Consider the following 20,214-nt stretch of genomic DNA (forward strand, 5'->3'; position numbering starts at 1 on the left):
CATAGTTGTAGTACCAGCAGGCTGGCACTCATTTTGCTCACCTCGGAAGGATGACAGGCAGAGTCAACCCCACCTGGTATTAATTCAACAGCCGAGTGGGATTTGGACTCAGGATCCTAGGATCTCAAGCCCACCACCATAACCATTAAGTCAACATCAGGCATCGAATGGGTCAAAGTGGTTTAAAAGGTCCAAACAGTCTAAAAGGTAGAAGTGGTCTACACTGTATGCTCCAACAGTAGTTACAGCTCTCATCTGGTCTATGGTGTCTGAATAGTCTTTGGGTTCTAAAATTTCTCAAAGGTCGAAAGGGTCTCGGGTTCTATTGCATTCTATATGCTCGACATGATTTTAAGGGTTGAAGGGTTCAAACAGGGTTGATATTATCTACAAGGTCTTAGGAGTCCCAAGGGTTTAAAGGGTCTAAGGGTCAAGGGGTCTAAGTGCTCTAAAGGGTGTAAATGTTTTTAGGCATCTAAAGGGTCTTCAAGGGTCTAAACATGAAAGGTTCTTAAAGGGATTGTCACAACCTCTTGCAGGTGGTTGCGTTTTGTGAAGATCGGAGTAAAAATTTGACCTGTAGGCAATTGACATGCAAACAGACTGACAGAATAACAGACAAGACTAACCAATATACTGTACTTGCAAATAACAAACTAAAACGGCACTCTGGAGAGCACATCCCTCTGCCAGGCTGAACAGTTTACATATTGTATCCCACTGATCGACCGGATCTGCACCGGACTTTAACCAAAATCTAATCGCCTTGTTCTTGTCACCTAAACAAACTAGTCATCCGTCCACAACGTTTGGAGATATCGTGCTGTTTTTTTTTTTTTTGGCCCAGTATCTCGATGCTGAAGAATCATTAAAAAATTCCCATATCCAGATCCAGATCAGGATCGTCACATAAATCAAATCGATTCATCCTTGTTACACACCCAACTTGACGACCATGATTCATCTAAATCCGTCCGTGACTTTTTGAGATATCCTGCTCACAGACAAACAAATCAGGGTGAAAACATCGTAAGCTTCTGTTCCTCGACATTAATATTATAACTTCTTCTTTCAATGGGTTCTGTTTCCAATATTGTATTGAAAGGTGGTACATATGATGGATGGAGGCTCCATTAACGTTGTGTGGTTTTTAAAATTTATTTATTTTCGAAGTTGACAATTTATGGCTTTTTCAAGTTCATCAAAAACATGCATTCACAATTCCCATTTCTGTGTGGTTTGTTTCTTGTCCTCTGTTTGAAACAGGATAAAATCGCTTGAGCTCGTGGAGAACTCCAACATGCTGATGGAAATGCACAATTTGTTGGCACATAATGAGCGCTTCTTCAGCACCCGAAGAGATTTAGTGCTTGCATTGAAGGTTCAGGTATGATGCACACCTTTTGATTCTGCTCCTGATTGAACTGTTGTAGTTTTTCTATAAAAACATGAAATTGTACAAAGGGCCCAGTAACTTATTACATATTATTTTTAAAATGTGTTATTATTATAACAAATATATATGTATATGTATATGTATATGTATATGTATATATATATATATATATATATATACACATATATATATATATATATATATATATATATATATATATATATATATATATATATATATATATATATATATATATATATATATATATACACATACATATATACTGAAAAATGTGCTTGGCCGATATTGGCAATTTTTCAGGAACAAGCAAAGTGGCATCAGCATGATTACCGACTACCATACGTACTGCAGACAACCCGAAACCTTGAGTAGCTTTCACCCTTATTTTGGGGGAATTTTAAGAAACGAATTTTTAAAACAACGTTGCATTGCCGACGTTTCTGGGAAGATGTGCATAAACATTAATCTTTATCAACAGCTGCATATGACTGGTGGAAAAAATTTGGCTCCGTAATTTCGAAAATTCGTTAATACGGCAAACCGCTTGGAAATCGGGTGTCATCAAATATATTTTGCTTTGATACTCACAAAGGGAAACCATATAACTTTGATAAAGTACACCTGGTTCATATAAAATATCCGTCACGAGGACAAAGGAAAACGTGATCACTCACATGCTGCTGAGGTTAAAAGTTAAAACCTCCACCACCCATCATTATCATAAGATTAGGGATGAAACTTTGCCACCACAACACCTGAAACCAAGCATGCAGGTATGCGCACACACTCACGGATTATCCCTTTACCGATCCAAATCTACCCATATGTACCTTCACCTTGGAGCAAATGCCGACTGTACATCCTGAACGGAACACGAACTGCACCTCTATCGACTGGAGGGTGCTCGGAAAGTGACTTAAGCACTCAAGCAGGCACTCCAATTAAATGGTTGCTAAGGAACGGTTGGTAATGGCAGATACCCGCAAAAAACTAAACCTCGGCGATTTCTGAACATTTATAGATTTCACTGCAGATTGAGTTATTTAGTCCACATGATCTGATTGTCCAAACTCAAATTACATTTCGATTACATACTTGGATTGGTCCGTGAGAGTTGATCGTGGAAAATCACATCATATAATGCATGAAATTGCTCCAAGCTCTTCCTTTGAGAACTAAAGGTCTTACAAAAGCGATGTATACAGCTATCCGTACGCATGTAGATGAGGCATTCGATGATGTGAATGAGCAAAGTGGAAAAAATGTATATTTTGACTGCTTTATCCTTGATAAACCATTGTGGCCTGTTCCAACTCGAGACATTGTTGAGCATGCCGAACAAAATGACAAATTAAGACCCCTGTGAGGTAACCTTTAGAACTCATCGAGAGCGAAGTATCGGAGGATGCGCCTGATAAGGGATATGTTAAATAAGGTTATTAATTATCTTCAAAAGGGGTGTTTTAATGAAGTCAAACACTCAAGTTTCACTCATGCGCTCCCTCGGAGTTCCCCAAGTATGCAAGCAAAGTTTCAGGCTGCAAGATTTCATGGTTTTGGAGTTATTGAGGAGACACACACACAATGACTGATTACACACACTGACATATTATTATGGATTAAAAATTGTATATATTGTATTGATGGTTACATTATTATCTCTGCCACTGAAGGTGGAAGGAGGTTATATTGTTAGAATCTGGAACCCATTGCACACAACAGCCAGGGTCCCTATAGAACAGTTATATCGGTGAGTGTGTGTTTATAGTTAGGGCCCCCTACCTGTGTCTAACGGGAATTACGTGTGTGCGCTGCGGAGATTCGTTTACAACAACACGCCTTCACCTCGCTTCATCACACCGATGCCATTGTCTTCGTGCGTTCGACCACGTACGTGGGCGGAGTTTCCTCGGCCACCAGAGCTCCGACTCGGCCCCAGAGAGATGGAATGTTCCCCGCGACCAATGAGAGGCGAGACGTCTCAGACATCGACTTTCCCATGAACCCCAGACCAATGGGAGGCGAGATGTCTCAGACGGCGAACTTTCCCACAGCCTCTCGACCAATGAGAGGCGAGACGTCTCAGACGGCGATCCTTCCCACGACACCCCAGCCCGCAGGAGAAATGCAATATAAGAAACGCCAGGGCCTTGGAAAGAGCGTCAGGGTTGGGCGATCGGGTTCGAGGTGCCGGAGATCGACTCGTCTGGTCTGGTCAGCTTGGCAGTGCTTGGGTCGTCTCTCGTCTCGTCCACCTGGCGTCCGACGCTTTTCCTCCATCCCTGGTGCTTGGAGTGGCATCGTGTTGCGGGTTCGAGTCCCGTCGAGCCCGTCGAAGACCACACAAGGTGGACAGGTCCAAGCGCTGGCTCTGGTCTCCAGCTCCCTTTCCTCGAGCTGGAAGACTTCAATAAAGACCATTGGGGTCCATTTCTGTGTGTGTGTGTGTGTGTCTGTGTGTGTGGGCCCGTCTATAAGTAGCAACTGTTAAGTGCTTTTTGCTTGTACATTGACTGCATTTCTTATCGTCGGATAACTCTGCCCTTACGTGCTCCCCTCATTTCCCTATTGTTTAATAAATATCCCCATTTGTGAAATGTATCAGCTCGTTCGTGACCTTTCCCCCATTGGTTTAACACGGGGCGTGTTGGAAAATTAGCCAGGCTGTTGCCGCTGTAAAGGGGACCTTTGGACCGACGGATCTCGGTGACCATCCGCTCGGGTCACACAAGGTTCGAGTACGCTGGCGGCTCGTTCCGTACGGGTGCCGTCGAGGGTGTGGAGACTCGGTAAATCGCCACCTGGATATCAAGGTATTTAGAAAATTGGCAAATAACCCTGTCCTACGTGGTAGAAATATTGACGCTTCACGGTCTGATAAGGGACCCGTACTTTTCGGAGTTTTCCGAAGAAGTCCGATCTAAATTCCGGGTGATCGGCGGAGTCGACTCTACGGCTCCATCTCGTGGTCGTGCTCACGGCCGACACCCGGCCCGCAACAATATTTTCACCCCTGTGTCTCTGTTGGGTCGCCGAAATAGGTGACCCTTATTGTCAGTAATTATGTCTGTTTGTTTGGATGTTTGTTTGTTTGTCATCAGTATAATTGGTAGTAAATGTGGGCCGATTTTGACCAAACTTGGGTGGTAGGTACATCTTTTGACCTCATGCTTTGGAAATTGTGATGGTTGCTCGGGACGCTTTAGTTCCCTTGCAACAACTGAAAACCCATCAAAATCGGTACCGTTCACGCGAAATCAATTCCGAAAGCCATTATCCCACGTAGGCTTATGAAATTTGGCCTGCATCATCTACAGGTGATGCTCTACCAAATATATTCCAGTTTTTGTGTTATATGGAATTGTTTACCCGCAGCACCCCCAACAAATGGGGTATGCCCGAAAATTGGTGAAAATTGAAGGCCCCCTAGTGACCAGGTGAGTGCATCGATCCGAATGAAACTTTGCAGGTTCATAGCACGCAACGAGTACTACAACTTTGCCTCATGACATATTGACCGATATTGCTTCGGTCAGGAGTCAAAGGGCAAAAATCGATAATATGCGAGAACAGGAGGTGCCTTCGCACCAAATGCTACTCCTCCTCGGGTTATGGTCAGATGGTCATGAAAATTCACACTAATCATCTGGAATGCATTGTGCACAAACAATCGAGCCGGATTTTCGATTTATATCTTTGTTCACCCAGAGCACCCCCTCAAACTTTGGGGATTTCCGATATCAAACCGCATTTTCAGTACTTTTCATTCAAATTAATACCGAGTAGTTATCAGGAGATGGAACTCGATGAGATTTGGTATGCAGAATCAGAAGGTGATTCTCTATCCGCTATATGACATCCATTTTTTCCTATATCTTACAGTTTCCAAATGGTAACCCTCTCAACTTGGGTGTCCGAGGGCCATTGAGCATTCCCGCTGAAAATTCAAAGTACACTAGCTCCAAGACGGTTGAACCGAATCAAATGAATCTTTACATGCTTCTAGATCATAATGAGTACTACAACTTTGCTCAATTGCATAATGACCTATCTCGGGTAGGTCAGGGGTCAAAGGTCAATAAGTGCATTTTTCGGGCGAAATTACCATTCAAGGCACCCTTGCTCCTACACGGATTAACCGATACGAATGAAAGTTCATAGGTACATAGTACTGAATTAGTACTACAACTTTGCTTCAGGACTTATTGACCTATCTTGGCTAGGTCAGGGGTCAAAGGTCAATGAGTGCATTTTTCGGGCAAAATGACCCTTCAAATCCCCCTTGCTCCTACACAGGTTTACCGATACGAATGAAAGTTCATAGGTACAGAGTACTCAATGGGTACTACAACTTTTCTTCAGGACATATTGACCTATCTTGGCTAGGTCAGGGGTCAAAGGTCAATGAGTGCATTTTTCGGGCAAAATGACCCTTCAAATCCCCCTTGCTTCTACACGGGTTAACCGATAAAAATGAAAGTTCATAGGTACAGAGTACTCAATGGGTACTACAACTTTTCTTCAGGACATATTGACCTATCTCGGCTAAGTCAGGGGTCAAAGGTCAATGAGTGCATTGTTCGGGCAAAATGACCATTCAAAGCCCCCTTGCTCATACACGGGTTAACCGATTCGATTGCAATTTCGCAAGTACTTAGTACTAGATTAACTCAGATCAGGGGTCAAAGGTCATCGGATGCTCGGCGATCCATGGCCGCCTACCGACTTGTTTGTTTGTTTATCTGTTTGATTGCGTGCAAATATCTCAGGGTTGTGGATGGATTCGGGTGAAATTTTGTGGGCAGGTTGAGTGTGTAACAAGGATGAACTGATTAGATTTTGGTCAGGTCAGGTATGGGAGCATGTGCCACAACAGCGCGTCGCTGCGTCCACTTTCCGCCGGTACTCCAGGGGCCTCTGTCTGGCCTTCCCCCAGGCAGATGCCAGGCCCATCCCCATCTCCTTGAGATGCTGGTCAACCTGCTGCAACCACGATGCACGTGGTCGGCCCATAGGCCTCCTCCGCTCACATGACTCCCTTGCTGAGAGAATCTGGTGAGCAGGATCAGCGTCAGGAAAACGAGCCACATGTCCATACAGCCGCAACTGACGCTCACGGACCATGCAGGTAACAAATCTCATCCGAGTCTCTCTCAGCAACCGCTCGTTGGACACAAAATCTGACCAGCAATAGCCAAGGATTCTCCGAAGAGACCTGGTACCAAAGGGATTAAGTCTCCATCTCAGATCCTTGGTCAGAGTCCAAGTCTCGCATCCATAGAGCAAGACTAGAAGTACCAAGGACCTGAAGACTCTGACTTTCGTCCTCCTGCACAGGTATCGGCAGCGCCCCACCCCATTATCCAGTGAATCCATGACTCCCCAGGCCCGACCCAGACATCTATTGACCTCTGACTCACAGCCAGCAGAGACATGAATATCACTGCCAAGGTAAGTGAATCTCTCCATGACCCCAACATCCTCACCACAAACAGGCACAGGCAGCACAGCAGCATCTAAGATGTCATTGAAAGCCTGGATCTTAATTTTGACCGAAGAAACCCGTAATCCCAGCGGCTCCGACTCCTCATTCAGCACCTCGAGGGCCCCCAAAAGGATATCTAAAGTCTCCGCAAAGATGACTGCATCATCTGCGAAATCAAGGTCCGAGATCTTGACATTCCCAAACGATGCACCGCAGCTTGATCTTTCCGACATCCTCCCTAAAATCCAGTCCATACATGTCCTGAAAAGTGTGGGGCCCAGTACACACCCCTGATGAACTCCGGTAACAACTGGAAATAAGTCAGAGATGGTACCACCACACTTCACAGCACTCTCAGTATCAGAGTAGAGTTCAAACATCAGATCGATCAGTTTTGGTGGCACCCCATGAAGACCAAGAATCCTCCAGAGGGCATCCCGATTCACTGAATCGAATGCTTTACAGAGATCAACATAGGCTGCAAGTAGCCCCTGCCAAAACTCTCGACTGCGTTCGGTGAGGACACGAAGAGCAAGGATATGGTCAATCATTGACCTCTTTGGTGTAAAGCCTGACTGCTCTGGACGCTGGTGCTCAAGCAGATGGTGGCGAACCCTATCAAGAAATATCCGAGCAAAGACCTTGCCCGGCACTGAGAACAGCGTCACCCCTCGGTAGTTCTTGCATCTTGGCGATCACCCTTCCCTTTCCAGAGAGGGACAACAAGGCCCCTCTTCCAATCAGTCGGGATGATGCCTGTGTTCTTGGCAGAGCACAAAACTGCAGGCAACGACACGAGTGCAGCATTTCCACCAACCTTGAGAAGTTCAGCATGGATGCCACAGATCCCTGGAGCTTTACCCTGTTTCAACCGGTTCACCGCAGCCCGTGTTTCCACAAGCGAAGGTGGACCACAATTGATTGGAGGGTCAGCAACAGGGATTGTAACACCATTGACGTCCAACTCGACAGCTGGTGGATCAGCCTGGTACAACCGCTCAAAGTAACCGGCCCAGCGGGCCTTCACTTCAGACTCCTCTGTTAAGTGCCTACCACTCTCTGCTCTAACTGCAGTGCTCCGAGGGATGGGCTTGGATGAACGCAATGCGCGAATTCCCCTGAAAGCGGGACGAGAATCACCTGTCCACAGGTGATGCTCTACCCCCTCACAGATTCCTCGTACATAGGCCTCCTTGTCCACCCTTAGTGCACGTACAGTTTTATGCCTCATCTCCCTGAACAGTTCAGCTCTGCCATTCAGCCTGGCCCTGCGACTCTGGTCAATGGTATCCAGTGTCCCTTGAGAGACAAAATTCTTCTTTGCCTTGCGGTGAGTTCCAAGACATCCACCGGCAACATCAAGGACGGTGTTCTTGAAGGTAATCCATAACTCTTCAGGACCCCCCAAAGCACCCAGACACCCCAAATGTCCACTCAGCCTGTTCGCAAACTCCTCAGCTACTCTCTCATCCTTGAGCTTGCCAACATCTAGCCTATGCTCGGATGATACCATTCTCCAGGATTTAAGCTGCAACTTCGGAGTTGCTGCCACAAACATGTGGTCGGTATTGAGGAACTGAGCACCCCTGTAGAACCTGCAGTTCTGGATCATCCTCCAGTGACCATCGTCGAGCACATGGTCAATCTCCTTTGCCACACTTCCGGCGTTGGAATTTCAAGTCCAGCGATGAGCCTGTGGGCGCTGAAACAATGAAGCAGCCACCCGAAGTCCATGACTTCTTGCAAAGTTAAGGAACTTGGTGCTATTCTGGTTTGCTGTTCCAGACCAATGGGGAACAACACATGTCTCATAACCATCCTTATCAGTTCCAGTTGATGCATTGAAATCCCCCAAGATGAGGAGAGTATCTCACCTGGGGCACTGATCAACCACACACTGGAGCGTGGCATAGAATGCATCCTTCACGGTGACATCACTCACCTCAGTCGGAGCATATCCAGAGACCAGGGAAATGACACCCAAAGACTGATGAATCCTTCGTCTCATAATACGCTTGTTGACCGGTGTTGCCTCAATTATCAATGGAGTAGACATATTGTACACAGCTACAGCAACTCCTTGGCCATGGTAACCATCAGATTGACCAGACGAATAGTAGGTGTAACCACCTGGTATGATCTCGCTGCAATCCGGTCTCCGAACCTCAGAGTGCAGGAACACCAATGTTCAAACGCATCAGCTCAGATGATAACAGATACAGGTGATCATCCTCTCCTTAGCATGGGACATTCCAGACACCCACCCAAAGGGACCGCCTCAGGTTAACCCAAGGAGACCGCCGTCTGGTGGATGACACCTCAGCACAACCCCTCCGCACACTTCTGCAATCTGTTCCAGGAAGGTTACCCCATGGTTTTCCTCCGATCATCAAAGATTGGGGGTCCCAAAGGCTTTGCCCCAATCCCGGCATCTGTTGAGCTTCCCTGCGGAGGGCAGCTGCACAGGAGGGACTCCTGCAGAGTCGGTTTTCAGACATATTTTGTGCTTTTCGTATGCTTTGCGTGATGAAGTGTTTTACGGTGGCCAGAGTGCAAATCCTGCCACCAACCTCTGAATAAAAAGTAACCCAACTGCAGGAGGATTTCCACAGACACAGTGGGGCATGATATATGGATGGCCGTTGGCTCACAAGGATGTCCTCCTCCCTTTGACGGGTTTTGTTTTTAATCCTGCTGGGTGTCCATATCATACACCCTCCTCACCAAGAAACTTGGTGGGGGAGAGTTTTTAGTCGTCAACAACCCGACCATGAAACAGGTTACTACAGGTTTACATTGGTCCCTGTAGCAAGTCACAGATATAATCTGACTTGACCTGACAAAATTAGATTTTGGTGAAAATACAGATCCAGACCGAGAATTATAAAAAACAAAAAAACATTTCAGTGATTCCTTCACCATTGAGAGAGCAGGCAAAACCAATATATAGCATATTTCAAAAAATTATTGGCCCAGGTATGTTCAAATGGATCAGGCATTGTGTGGCAGAGGTATACACTCTACCGAGTGCCCTTCCAGTTATCATTTTCGTTTTGCCTGCTAAATTATGTGATTAATTCTTTGGAATTATACATCTTACCTGGCTCTGTTTTTCTGAACTCTAAATTCCTTCAGCACAAGATGTGGGTACCTCTGCTTGTATACAATAATTGTGGAAATGTGCCCTCCTATAAAATGAATCGCACGACCTTACCCTTCTCTCATGGAAAGTGAATCTTTGTGCCTCCTCTTTGTTGCCGATTCTATCCCAATTTACTTTTATCAATTATTTTATTTGCCTCAATCATACATCACGCCAACTATTTGCTACACCACAGACATCATGCCAGTTGCTGCACCACAGACTTCATGATACTCCTGCAAAACAATGATTTAAGGTAGAATTGTAAAATACGAGTGCATGCCCGTACGTGCGTGGCCGTACATGCGTGGCCGTATGTGCAAAAAAAAAAAAAAAAAAAAAAAAAAAAAAAAAAACTTTCAACCCGCATGCCAGAAACAACAACCACACAGGTCGTTCCTTCGCTCTCACGTGCCCGTACGTACGTGGCCGTATGTGCAAAAAAAAAAAAACTTTCAACCCGCATGCCAGAAACAACAACCACACAGGCCGTTCCTTCGCTCTCATGTGCCCGTACGTACGTGGCCGTATGTGCAAAAAATAAAAATAAAAAACTTTCAAACCGTGTGCCAGAAACAACAACCACACAGGCCGTTCCTTCGCTCTCGTGTTCCTGTACGTGCGTGGCCGTACGTTGAAAAAAAAAACTTTCAAACAATCACACAGGCCGTTCCTTCGCTCTCGTAAACGATGACTGGATTGGGGCATTCTGTTTATCTATAAATGCGCATAAGAAATCGAGAAATTATTAGAATACAGTAAGTCATCACTATCCGGAAGTCCGTACATTGTAACCCGTAATGGGGAATGCGGCTGAGGATCTCTTCCCCAACGGCCACGCCTACGCAGCAACGTATCCTGTCATTGGTAACTAAATGGCACCCTTTCCCCATCGGCCACGCCTACGCAGCAACGTGTCCTGTCATTTGTTTGGTCAATAAATGGCCATAACTTGGGAACCACTTGTCCGATTAATATCAAACCTTGAAAAGGCACATACTCAGATCCCCAGCAATATTCCTGGCAAGTTTCAATGAGATCCGACCGGCGGTTGTCGAGAAACAGCGGTCACAGACGCACAGAGATTGCTGGAATTATAGACAGCTTACTTTCTCTTTTGTTTATTTTAATTTTATTATTATGTTTATACCTCCGCACCAAGGGTGCCGGAGGCATTATTTTTCCAGATTTTCCGTCCGTCCCGATTTTCGTTTACGCGATAACTCAAGAAGCAAATTGTAGAATTTCATCAAACTTTGTGCAAAGGTAAAGTTAGACAGGGCAATTAAGTGATTAGATTTTGGGCCAGATGCGATAAAGGTCAAAGGTCAAGGTCAAACTCTGAAATTTTACTCTTTACGCCCTAACTCAAAAAATATTGGACAGAATTTCATCAAACATGGTGGAAACGTAAAGTTACACAGGGCAATTAACTGATTAGATTTTGGGCCAGATATGATAAAGGTCAAGGGTGAAATATGTCAATACTCAAGTGTTTGTGCAGGAGAGCGGAGCATACCCGTTGGCTGCGCGCAGTCAAATTACTCCAGTTTTTTTTTTTCCTTCCACCACAAAATGAACCATGCTATTACACAAGGGTCTTGCATGATTGCGCAGATGTTGGCGCACTTACCTTTTTGATGTCGAGCTCATGTTTGAATCCTGATGCACCTATAAAGTGTCATCCTGGTGTTTCACATGAAGGGCGAGGCGTCGGTGTGTGTGCTGTCCCTCTGATGGGCGTTAAACTTGATGTCCCATCTACTAGTGTTGGTTAGTGTATCTTTATGATCGCACAGTGGCTTTTTCGAAGAGGGGGTGGGTTGTAGCTGGAACCCCTTCTTCTTCTTGTGTATGGCAGCTTTGCTGCCGGGTAGCTTTCATTTTGTTGGGGCGCGACTATGCCGCTGATGCTGTGCCCCTCCACCAGTACACTGGTATTCATTTCGCTGACCTCGGAAGGATGACAGGCTGAGTCAACTCCACCTGGTGTTAATTCAGCGGCCAATAGGGCTCAAACTCAGGAGCCTAAGATCCCAAGTCAGCCACTCTAACCACTAAGCCAACATCAGGCTGCTGAAAACCCTGAACAAATTATAAAATCTTGCCGTAACCAACAAAGGGGCAAAGCATTACTCCCAGCAATGATGCAAAACCTGTTACCACATGCTGCATGCTGATGGATGAGTGAATTTACTGGAGTGTTCATCATATCGACATCACCTCTGAGTATCAGTGAGTTGATTCCGAAGTTGGTTTCAATTTTCAATCCAACTTCAAGCACCATGTTCTCCATAAATTTAACAAATTTCAAAGGTGATAGTAGACATGGAACAATGATATGTTCCAGAGTTGTACTTCGTGAAAAAGAATTGTGAGCTCCATAAAGTTAGACATTCCCTTTGAAAAAAAAAGATTCATCAGCAGTTTGAAGCAACATTCACTGGCATTCACAAACTGCAGGGTAGCCTCAGGATTGTACTCCTGGAAGCAGTGTTAACAGCTGAACAAGGATTTCACAAGGTATTGGCACATACAGGATAACTCTGGTCTGTTGCTTTTGTCTTTATTTGGGCATCGTCAGGAACAGAGTGCAAACTAAGTTCCCTGTAATTGATCTGCTGTTATCAGAAACAATGAAGGAACAGAGTTTTTAATATTACCTTAAATCTGAGGAAAAAATTAAAAATTTGTCACAACAGACCACCTGACAGCTTCTGACACTGACATGTTACTTGAACGACATTTATTTATTGTTTGTATACATCTATAGAACCATAAATGGAATAATAAAACTTGTAATAACTCGTGTTGTTGTACCTTTTCAGATTTTTGAAACACATGTTGTCTTCTTCGTGGATGACGCACACAATATTGATGACAATTCGGCAGACACTCTATGCAACTTCATGTCTGGCATCCAAGTTAACCTCTTTATCATCATGGCAATGAGACCGTTGACAAGCAGCAGCTCTTCAAAAGTACAGCAATTTTTCAATGGACCTTGGATCACACAAACAACCTTGAGCAATATTGCATCACTGTTATCCAGCACTATGTCAACGGAGACCACGAGTGCATCCCTGCAGGATTAGTGTGCCCCACCATTCATGGCGTGAGTATTCTCAATGCATGTTTTCTCCTTGGTAGCTTTATTACCTCCATCATTGAAGGTGGAAGGAGGTTGTTTTCACCTGGCTGTCTGGCTGCCTGGCTCTGAGCACAGGATATCTAAAAAAGTTATGGATGGATTCAGTGAACAGGTTGGGTGTGTGATGAGGACAAATTTATTCGATTTTGTTGAAAATCAGGCTCCGCATTTGGATATGAGAATTTTTTTTAATTTTTAAATGATTCTTCATCATTAAGAGAGAACCCCAAAAATGATACACAACACAGTATAGCACGATATTTTGAAATGTTGTGGATGGATTTGGACTAAACTTGGTGGACAGGTTTGGTGTGTGATAAGAACAAGCTGATTAGATTTTGGTTAAGGTCCGGATGCAAATACCGCCTATCGGTGGGATATAAAACGTAAACTGTTCAGCATGGCGGAGGTATGCTCTCTTCCGAGTGCCATTCTAGTTTTCTCCGTCATGAGAGATCTTTTACCCTCTCAGCCACGAAGTGGAACTTGTACTCTTCGAGGTGAAAGTAATTTTCTTATATCAGCAAACCAACAACAGTGAATGACTTCCCATCAAAGTCTCAAATGTTTTTTTTTTTTTTTTTTTTTACCCCCTGACCTTGTCCTTTGTTTATCGGGCATAGTGGCGTGCGCCTGTAATCCGGCTACTCGGACGCTTGGGTTGGAGGATCGCTTGAGGACGGGAGCCCTGTGCTGGGCTGTGCTCTGAGAGGCTGTAGGGCAGCCCGGAATCATGGCGAAACCCAATCCTTATCCCTGTGTCATAAGGAGGTGACCATGGTTGCGTCAGGAAGGGCGTAAAACCTATGCCAAATCAGTATGCGGATCATAACGGATGATCCGCTGTGGCGACCCCTAACGGGAGCAGCTGAAAGACGAACTTGTCCTTTGTTTCTGATGAAACTTCAGGTTGATTATGCTTTTCCGTTTTCTGCTCTGCACATCTTAAAATTTCAACGATGAAGATATTATCGCATCTGTAAAATGTTTCGCCAAACTCCATAAGCAATTTTTGAAGAACTAATTTGAAAGGAAGAATTACCAATGATGTTGCATGCAAGCGTGTCATAGTCTCCAAAAAGATCGTAAATCTTATCTGAAGTTGCATTTCCTTCGAAATGGACAAGTGACATGTTTCTACATTCCAAATATAGTCAAATGATGATGATTGTGTGTGTGTGTGTGTGTGTGTGTGTGTGTGTGTGTGTGTGTGTGTGTGTGTGTGTGTGTGTGTGTGTGTGTGTGTGTGTGTGTGTGTGTGTGTGTGTGTGTGTGTGTGTGTGTGTGTGTGTGTGTACACACACATACGACTAACGTTAAATGTTTGAGGAATGCAGGATTTGTTGTCACCCAAGAGCTAGGAAGTTTGATAACACTGAACAACAAAAATTTTTTACTGGAGATGTGTAAAGTGATTTAGACTAATTTGGGTACGCTGATTTCAAAAATCATAACCGTTTTGCTGTTTCACGTCAGGATTTTCAGGAACAGAAATATTCCCATTGCCTAGAAGTCAGGATTTCAATGAAATTTACATATGTCTTTAACATGTCTATTTCGTACAATTGTTGTTAACTTGTGTTATATTTCTTTCTTTCAGATAAAGATGAGTAGGCGTTCCTGTACCAATCATCCTGACAACTTCTGTTATGTCTGTGGTCGGTATACCAAAAAAGATCAACAGCGAAGTATATCTACAGCAGTGAAAATGAAGGCCGCCTACTTTCACTACTTCGGGTGTAAGGTGGGGGACCAAGAACAGAGCTGGGCACCACACATCTGCTGCACAAGCTGTCACACAACCTTGACTCAGTGGTTGGTGGGCAAGCGCGCGAGCATGCCATTTGCGGTGCCCATGATATGGCGTGAGCCGCAGAATCATCATGATGATTGTTATTTCTGCTGCACAAGCATCGCCGGCTTCAACAAGAAGAATAAAGGTCACATCAAGTACGCTGACTGCGTCTCTGCTCATAAACCTGTGCCTCATGATGACGAGAACCCCGTTCCAACACCTCCAGCTGATCAGAACATAGCTGTAAGCAGTGGTGAAGAGGATGGTGATGATGAACCTTTTGAACCCGACACTCAAGAATCACACCTTCTGAACCAGGGAGACTTAAATGATCTTGTAAGAGATCTCTCGCTGTCAAAGGCGAAGGCAGAGCTGCTTGGATCAAGGCTGCAGCAGTGGAATCTACTTGAACCTAACACCAAGATATCCTTGTTCAGAGCACGTCACAGAGACATGGCTGAGTTCTTTGAGATGGAAGACACGATGGCATTCTGCAGTGACATCAACGGTCTGTTGAAAGAACTTGGGTGTGATCACGATCCTGCAGACTGGCGCCTCTTCATCGACTCGGGGAAGAACAGCTTGAAGGCTGTTTTGCTCCACAATGGCAACGAGAAACCATCAGTCCCACTGGCTCACGCGTTCGGCATGACAGAGACCTATGAGACTATGCGGCAGCTGCTTGATTCCATCAAGTACAATGACTTCAACTGGCACATCTGCGGAGACTTGAAAGTGGTGGCGCTGTTGTTAGGGCTGCAGTCAGGCTACACGAAATACATGTGCTTCCTTTGTCTCTGGGATAGCAGAGACGACAAGAATCACTGGACGAAGAAAGATTGGGAAGAGCGAAAAGAGCATGTACCTGGTCGACACAACGTGAAGCATGTCGCCCTTGTCGACCCAGCCAAGGTTTTCCTTCCACCACTCCACATAAAGCTCGGCTTGATGAAAAGTTTTGTACGGGCAATGGATCTGAATGGGCGTGGGTTTTTATACCTCAAGGAAAAGTTTGGCAACACCTTGGTCGGAGGCCAAGATCAAGGCTGGTGTCTTTGTTGGACCGCAAATCCGACAGATTATGAAGGACGAAACTTTTCTGACAACTCTAAACCCCAAAGAGCTGGCAGCGTGGAGGAGCTTCAAAGCTGTGACGGACAACTTCTTGGGGAACGAGCACGCGGACAACTATGAAGAAATAGTGCAGCAGCTGCTGGAGTCCTTCAGGAAACTTGGCTCCAGGATGTCCCTGAAAATCCATTTCCTACACCAGCACCTGAACTTCTTCCCTGCCAACTTGGGAGCAGTCTCGGACGAGCACGGCGAGCGATTCCACCAAGAGATTTCACTCATGGAGACGCGTTACCAAGGGCGGCACAACCCGAACATGATGGGCGATTTATGCTGGTTCCTGCATCGTGAAACTGACACAGAGCAGCACAAACGCAAAGCCAAATGCCTAAAGCATTTTTAATTACATTCTAGTGGAGTTTTTGTGTAATTTCTATAATTTTGAAGCATTCATGATGAAATAAATGAATAAATGAATTTTTGTAAATTTCATTGAAATCCTGACTTCTAGGCAATGGGAATATTTCTGTTACTGAAAATCCTGACGTGATACAGCAAAACGGTTATGATTTTTGAAATCAGCGTACCCAAATTAGTCTTAATCACTTTACAGATCTCCAGTAAAAAAAATTTTTGAAATTTGTTGTTCAGTGTAATTGGAAACTTTCAAACATGCTTGTTCGATGCCATTGATAAAATGAATTTGATGTTATTGAATGTTTCACATTATAATATTATACGTCCTGTTGTAATTGAACACCAAGGTGTCATCAACCTTTTTTGTGGAAAGAGGATGACAGTTACAAAGAAATCCACAAATGGATGTTGGCTGAGATGCCGCTTCATATTGTCCAGGAGGAAAACATGGGATGCTGACTTTAAGCATCATCATGGGTCCCTTGTATGCCTGGGCTTAGGATCCTCGGATCCTGAGTTCAAATCCTGCTTGGCTGTTGATTTATTACCAGGTGGAGTTGACTGCGTGTCATCCTTCTGGGGTCGGCAAAATCAGTGCCAGCTTGCTGGTATCCTGTGTTGGAGTGGCGACCCATCCAGGATTGTGCCCAATCGCCTCGGAGACTGCTTTGGCAGCACCAACGCTCTGCACAGAGTCTGGTCCCAATGGATGGATGTAGTTGATTTACGATGGTCCCTTGTAGTTGATTCCATTTCAGGATATTTACATAGGTCAACACATTAAATATGGAGGATGAGGTCACCAAAATATTCCAAAAACTTTTACTTTCTCAAGGTGATACTTTTTCCATTATGTTCCAAACTGTTGGGCATATCCAAAGTTTCAGCAAGATCAGTCCGCCAAAAACGTATCTGCAAGCACAGTCAACAACAATGCCTGGCATAATGGCGTCAGATGTCGATTCCATATCCATGTGACTTTATTCTTCATCTGATAACTCGTAATAAAACCTCCCTTTGGCACGAGGTTCTTCAAACCAATTTGTAATCCTTGGTGGGTTTTTTTTTAAATTTGGGAACTGACTCGGTCGGGCTCAGAAGGCCTTTTAATGAAATTTATGCTGTTAAATGTGCTTCACTGAGTGTCCTGTGGTACAAACTAATAAGTTGGTTTAGTATTCATTGGAAAAGGATGGTCCATTCAAAAATTCGAACAGTTTATGTGAAACATGACAATCGCAAGAGTTAAATTTTTGTGAAACTTCTGTGCTTGTGGTTTTAATGTTAATGATGCACTTTTCATTTTGTCTCCTAGATGATAAACTCTGTCCATGAGAAAAAACGGAGGATGCAAAGTGCCTTTGAAGCATTGCATCAATGAAGAGAGGTGAGAAACTTTGTTCGGTGGACGGAGAATATGTATTCATCTTTGTTTGTTTGTGTGTTTGTCTGTTTTGGTGTGTGTGTTTGGGTGTATGCGTTTGTATGAGGAACAGAAATTAAAAAGTACAAGATGTGTGTGATATGATAGGCAATTATTTTGGTGAGGCTTCTCCTGCTGATTTATTATCTTTTGGTGGAAAATCCACCGTACTGTTTATATGTATAAAAAAAAAAAATATATATATATATATATATATATATATATATATATATATATATATATATATATATATATATATATATATATATATATATTGTTACGAATTTGGAGTTTGATTGCACACAACATACAGGTTCCTTTCGTCAGCTATGTCGATAAGTGCTTGTTCCCGAGATAGCTCACCTTTCATTGTTTAAATGTTCAGAAATCCATTAGATGCTCTGCGGATCGATTTAATAGCTAGGGAACGAACAATGGAGACATCCCTCCCCCTCTTCTGCGAAGAGGAAGAAGAACCCTGCCGTCCCGTGATTCATGATGTCAACAACTCCCTCCCACCCGTGGTTGAGCGGGGGATGGAGCACGAGGGCATGTGTCATGAGTCACGCCGAGAGCGGGGGAAGGGCGGAAGAGGATAAGGAAGAGATCCTTTCTTTGTTCGTAGGCTGAGTTGGAGAAGGGAGTTGAGGGTTGTCGTTCAGCAGACCTTCGGGTCCTGTTTGGCTTGGGTTAGGGTTGAGGCCTTCGGAAGCTTTTTGCTTCAGCTGGCTCAGTGAGCTTCGGCTGCGGCCTGGCTCGGGAGGAGGCTTTTTGGAGGCTTTTTGCTTTGGTGGTTCAATGAGCTTCGGCTTCTGCTTGGCTCGGGAGAGCTTTTTGCTTCGAGCTGCTTTGTTTTGGAAGGAACTTGAGCCAGTTGCTCGGCTCGAGCTGCGAATGGTGGCTTATTCTTCTTCTTCTTCTTCTTTTTGGTTCGTGGAGCTCTTTGTTCTCAATTTTGGTTCCCGGCTTGGTGCGACTCATCAGCCTCTTCTTGGAGGTGGTTCCTCTGGGAAGCGACGCATCGACGGGAAGGATCGGCGCCTCGTCTCATCAGCATGTGTTGAGAAGCGCGGGAGGATTCGCGGGAGCTCGGGAAGGATCACGGCTCACGGCGATTGGGTCCAGCTCACTCTCGCTGGAGCCCGGGTCCGAACAACTTGAAGACCACACGAGGTGGAGAGCTTCGAGATAGGTTCTGGGTTTCAGCTCACCTGTTCTCCGAGCTGGAGCTCATTATTAAAGGCCTCTGCCACCATTTATTGGGTGTGTGCGTACGTGTGCCCGTGGCCCCGTCTAATAAGTAGGAAATTGTTAAGTGCTTTGTGTGCGGTAAATGTTTGCATCACATTTCGTATAGTCTGTATAGTTCTGCTCTTACGTGCTTCCCTATTTCCCCATGATTATTAATAAATACCCCAATTGTTAAATGTTTTCAGCTCGTCGCGTAGATTCTTTCATTGGCTGAGCATTTCGTGTGTTGGTAGTTAGAAAGCCGTTGGTTTGCCATCAAAGGGGGGCATTTGGACCGACGGTTCTCGGCGATTAAGCCACTCGGAATCGCGCATGGGACAGGCTCGCCTCGGCGGTTTTTCCGTACGAGTTCCGTCGAGGGTGGAATACCCCGGTAGTTGGATCACGTGGGTATTTAGGTACATTGAAGAATGGCAATCGACCCTACCCCAGGTGATCTGCCCATTGTGGAATTTCGGTTCTTGAACAAGGACCCGTCGCTTGGATTTATCTGTGCGGCGATCTATATTCCAGGTTATCGGTCGGGCCGACTCGACTTGCGGCTCCGTTCAGAGCGGTCGGTTCGTGGCCGACCACCCCGGCCCGTAACAATATATTTAAAATATATATATATATATATATATATATATATATATATATATATATATATATATATATATATATTGTTGCGGATTCGCGCCCGCCGGCGTGCGGACGGCCACGTAACTCGAATCGCGGCACGTCGCCCACCGGACGGACAATCCAGTCGTGACCCTCTCGGACTAACGCCGGGAACTAGTCACGGGTGGACCTTTCGGTCTCACCACGATCGTGCCAATCGGCCCCCGCGTGGGATAGGGTTGCTCGCCAAATTCGACCTACCTAAGTACCCACACGGAGGGTAGACCGGGCGATCGCACCTCGCCGCAGGTCGACTTCGGACATGGGCCACTTTAAGCGACCCGTTCCGTACTATCGGGATAACCGAGCGGTGTTATTCGTCGGCCTCGACGGTTCGATTAATTATCGGGCGTTTTAGCCCACGACCAACCCTTTACGTGAAGCAAGATGGAGATTCAATGA

At 45.0% G+C, this 20,214-nt stretch overlaps 1 long non-coding RNA gene across 1 annotated transcript; it reads left to right on the plus strand.

Annotated features, from left to right (window-relative positions):
* Positions 1–1,244: 1,244 nt before the first annotated feature.
* Positions 1,245–18,033, plus strand: LOC147034250 (uncharacterized). Its single transcript, XR_015059653.1, has 3 exons — positions 1,245–1,387; positions 12,873–13,159; positions 17,794–18,033. It is a non-coding gene; the product is annotated as an uncharacterized LOC147034250 (long non-coding RNA).
* The last annotated feature ends 2,181 nt before the right edge of the window (positions 18,034–20,214 follow it).

The sequence above is a fragment of the Eptatretus burgeri genome, chromosome 1, assembly GCF_056783735.1.
Source record: "Eptatretus burgeri isolate ZD-2024b chromosome 1, Ebu_testis_v1, whole genome shotgun sequence".
NCBI lineage: Eukaryota > Metazoa > Chordata > Myxini > Myxiniformes > Myxinidae > Eptatretus > Eptatretus burgeri.